The following is a 5,261-nucleotide window of genomic DNA, read 5'->3' on the forward strand; positions in this document are numbered from 1 at the left end:
TTTTGACCCCATAGTGTTGGATAGTCACAGAGTGTTGCAGGTGTTAATACAAGATGTGAGACCCTATAATCAGATATAAGATGCAGAGTCAAACATTGTGATAGCTGTGATATCACAAACTCGTGTACTGTCTGTAAAGCATTAACATTTCAACTGACTATATGTGAACACACTTTATATTTAATGGTGTCACAGAGTCTGACGGCTCACAGATTCCAGTACATCAAAATCACAGGTATCAAAATGTATTTAGGTATCTAAATATAGTATGTGATAAATTATGATTAAAAAATTAAAAAATACATTGGCAGTTGTAACATATAACAGCTCACAGAATTTGATGTTATACCGGACTCAAACTCATGATCATACACTCTCACCGTGCTGCCTCTAAACCATTTAAAGTGAACATGAAGCATTAGGACTTATCTTACAGTTTTGCTTGAGCAGTAACTGATTTCTGCCTCCCCAATAAAACTAAATAACCATCTCATTAAAAAGAGCAACAATCATGACATTTATTATGGGCAATAACAAACCCACAGATCACTACTGTGTTAATTCCCTTGTAGAAAACAGAGCTGCAACAACACCTGAGGGAGGGCAGAACATCACAGACATGTATGTTTCTGAGATATTAATAGATATTAATAAACAGAAAGTGTATTACACCGTATCTCTGCCCATCACCCTCCCCCTCTTAAACACTGCATCCACTCCATGTAGTTTATGTATATTGCTGGCAGACCATATTGATCGAAATACGAAAAAACAAAACTGTTGCATCCTGTCTGGAACACCTGTCCTCAGTCAGCCTCTGGAGAGCGTCACCGTGGCGACAGAAAGACAGACTACACCTTACCATTGATTTTAACAGCACCATGTAATTCATAAGTCTACCCAACAAGGCCTCTGCCATTTTTATTACATGGACAATGCTCAATTTATGAACGTGGAACCAGCGTTGTTGTGCACAACAATAAATATTTGAGACATTGCGCCATAAGCACAGAAACTGCCCAGTCACTGAGACATATGGCTTGTGATGACTGTGTCCCTGTGGGTTATGTAATGCAGCAGTAAGTCTTCTCACTGAGGTGTGACATGTCATGCACTGGCCCCAGTGGAGAAGAGTTAAGTGCTTGTCCTGTAGTTTCTTCATAGCAGCTCCTTCTGGTCTAGCTGGCTTGGCAACTCAAAAGTAAACTATGACTCTTATTTATACGGTTGATTCTCTTACGGTTTGAGGAGCAATGATCAGCACTGTTGACAGTCCTGATCCAATTTCCACAGACCATTTTGAGATTTTTACATTTGTTTCCTCTGCTTTAAGGTTATGATAGAAAATACTAATACATTCCAGTTTTAAAAGTCAAAAGTCCATTTTCTCGACATTACATTCTGAGTCAATGTAGGCTACTTAACTTGGGTATTTTCATTTTCTGGTGAGAGGGAAATATTGTAGATTTGACTCCATTATATGATAGTTGTAGTTACAGTAGTTACTTTGCAGATTAAGATTTAACATGCCAAACATATCATGAGTTTATGACATCTGAAGCATTGCTAAATTGTAGACTAGCCAACAGACGGCTATATATAAAAGTTCAAATTAACTCCACATCGACCAGCATGACATTAGAGGAGACTTCGAATGAGTTGACATATAAAGGTCAGCACTAGTGATGGAGTACTTTCAGCCTCAGAAACAATTGTATAAGGTTTCATGTGTCACTGAAAATAAACCCAAGGATGTAGGAGAATTAAAATTCACTGAGGTCCAATTTCTGAAAATTTCCTCAAGTGAAGGTCTGGAACATCATAATGTCTGTGTTATTTTTCAGTGCCTTGAAGTAGCATTGTAGTTACACCAGCTGTGTCAAGTGGGAAGATTACAGACTGTCAATTAAATACTGTAGAATTCATTAATTAGGATTTACACTGAACTTGGGGGAACATATAAATTAAAAAAGAATATAAAAAGAATAAGATAAATACATGTTCTTTTCTTATATCAAATAAAGATGGCATTTTAAAATAAAGTGCATTATAGAAAGCTTTTGATTGTGCTTATTAAATGAAGTGCCAAGTTTTAGAAAAATAAAAAATAATCCCCTTTTACTTTTAAACTTAACTTAAATTTAAACCATAAACTTAATTTCACATCTAATAACTTTATAACAAAACTTCTCAACACTTTTCTCCGTGTTTATCTCACTGACAGTTGAGTCTCTCCGCATGTCTGAATGCACGGATTTGATTGGCTGATTGGCGTCACGTGAGCAGATTGGCTATGCACAGTGGTTTGTGAGTTTCCGAGGCCCACTCCACTATTACCGTAATAGCTGGAGAAGATACAATTGAACAATCCTCAATATTTCATCAGTTACAAGTAAAATTGAATTGAAAACAAAAACAAAAAAGAATCCCATACAGTCAATCATTGTATTCACTTTATAAATGACAGTATAAACCTATAAGACAATAAAAGACCCAATGTGTGACTACCGTTGCTTTAAAACTTCACAAATGGTCTGAGGACTGAAATGTTATAAATAAAGTGTTTAAATGATCAACAATATCATGGGATTATTTGGTTTTTGATCATGTCAATAAGACCTTTTGTGTGCAACAACTTTGTCATACTTGTTACCTGTTAGGCTTATAAACTAAGGGCAAAGAGTTTGAAATACATGGGCATTTTCAAGGCAGCATAGAAAAAAGACAGTTGGGTTATGGGAAATTTAGGATTATGCATTTTTGTGGCATGACCTATAGCGTACTAGTAGCCTATGAGCAAAATGAGCATTCATGAAACAGTATGAATCAATATGGAGTCAGATTTTAAAAAAGCACCATGTTAAGTACCTGGATATCTAGTATTATAACATGTTTTCTTTCAAAACTTGTGTTGAGGAACTGAGTAAAAGGCTTTATTTTAAACAAGGCTTCTCTGTTAGAAATAAGCAGTGCGTCTCTTTTAGCAGTAGGTTGTGGATTGTACATGGAACATTTTTATCAGTGCTAGACTATGCTGATGTAATTAACATGCATGCTGGTGCCTTTATGCTGTTTATCACAGCTCTCTAAGATTTATTACGGGTGACAGTTTTAGAGCCCATCACCCTACCATCTATGAGAAAGTAGAGTGGACATTACTTACCACTCAAAGAGAACAACACAGTCACTTTTGTAATTGATAAAGTCTTTCTAAATAAACTACCATTTTATTTATCATCACTTTGAAGATTTATAAATATGGGATACCTCACCTGTTCACAAGCATGCATTACCTTGGAAATCCCATATACTGTATGAAGCCAGAACTGGGAAAAAGTGAAAAACTGTAGCTATAAGCTCCTCATACAGTAGGTGGAATAAACTTCAGGACTCCCTTAAAGCAGACACGTTTTTATCTATAACACATTTTAAGATTCTGTTTGATGATGTTTTATATGATAAATGCTCTTCTTTTCTTAATTGTTTCCTTGTCCCTGTAAAATGTACTAATTTTACTATTTTTTTTGTGTGTAATTTTTGTTTTTTGTTTTGATTGTGTAAGTCAGTAGTCCTGTATTTGTGTTGTTTAATGCTTTGTATATGATTGTTTACTTTACAGTTTTTGTTAGATAGTTGTTTTGATTGTGTATTTTCAAGGCATTATTGGAAATGAGAGTGTTGCTCTTGAATGGTTTCCCATTCTTCCAGTTTCTGTTGACATTTAATCTGTTAAATCACAGTTTTTTCATGTGGAAAACCAAAACAAGTTCATGGAACCAGTTTTTGAGGCACGTTGGAATTGGTTTCTTTATGCCTTTGAGAGTACGTTTTTTTTTTAGTTTTTTTTTTAAAAATCTAATAGCTTACCAATGCCATCAGCAGAGCAGTGTGAAGGTAGAGTTTAAATAGCAACCCTCTGAGCACCCAATGAGAGCCATGTCCCCATCATTGTAATGGAGTATGCTACTAAGGTAATCAGATTACTCCCCTACAAGTAACTGAATTACTTGTTGGACGTTAAATAGTGGTAAACTATCTGCTGTATTACAATAACGGTAATCACGTTACTTTTAGGAGAGTAATCATATCAACAACTTATATCATTATGAAATCCCTGAGATGTTTCCTCGTTAAATCAGAAGACAGTTTTTAGATATTGTACTCAAAAGTGTCAAATCATTTCAGAATTAGTAGATTTTGTAATGTGGGACACTATTTTTTAGACTTAGAAATACTTTGATATAAACAAAGCAGCCTTATCTGCCAAAACTTTCTGAAATGTGCGTACCCATATTCGGTCATTTAATTGTGTCGGCCTTAATGATTTTTTGCTTTCTGCATCAGAATGTCCTATATGTTCACATGTGTAATGTTTAACAATACAACTTACACCGTTTGCATATGGGTCAATGACGTATAAGGATTTTCAACAACTCAATTTTAAATAATAAAAACCAGCATATATAATGCAGTAGTTCAATCATTCAGAATGTTGTGTACCTGGAAATTCATATTACAATGTGAAAGTGATTTTAGTGGGTTTATCCAGATTAATTGGCACTGGCCTGAAAAAAAAGTCATTTGGGGCGACCATGATTCATCTTGAAATATCTTATATAAATAAAAGATCATCATTTACAAAAAATGTTTAAAAAATGCAAATACTTTGTTTCCAAACACTTTATATTACTGAAAACTTGTAAAAAAAAAAAAAAAAAAGAAAAAAAGATGTGAAGCGTGTTAAGTAAATTAATTTATTTCAAGATGAATCATGGTCGCACCACATGACTTTTTTAAAGGCCAGTGCCAATTATTCTTGAAAAAAACACTAAAATCACTTAATTTCAAATGTATAATATGGATTTTCAGGTACACAACATTCTGAATGTTTGAACTACTGCATTAGATATGCTTGTTTTTTATTATTCTACAATTGAGTTGTTCCAAATCCTTATACGTCATTGACCCATATACCTGTTAGCTTTAGAATAACTGAATAGAAAACGTTGTCCCACATAAGTCAATGTCCCACATCTACCACTCTACTATGTATGAATATTTCTTGTTGTAATTGACATTATCCAGTGAAATGAGTCATTTAGCAGTGTGTTTGAACACTTGTATGTCAAATTGTCATTAGGAGCTGAGCACCCCTAAAGGTCTGATCCTAGAATCGCAACAGGCAGCAGGAGCAGCGGCAGGGCTCCTCTCTGGGCGGACTCCTCCACTGTAACCACCTCCTCTTTCTCCAACTGCTCTGG

The sequence above is a fragment of the Scomber scombrus genome, chromosome 11 (genome assembly GCF_963691925.1).
Source record: "Scomber scombrus chromosome 11, fScoSco1.1, whole genome shotgun sequence".
Classification (NCBI taxonomy): domain Eukaryota; kingdom Metazoa; phylum Chordata; class Actinopteri; order Scombriformes; family Scombridae; genus Scomber; species Scomber scombrus.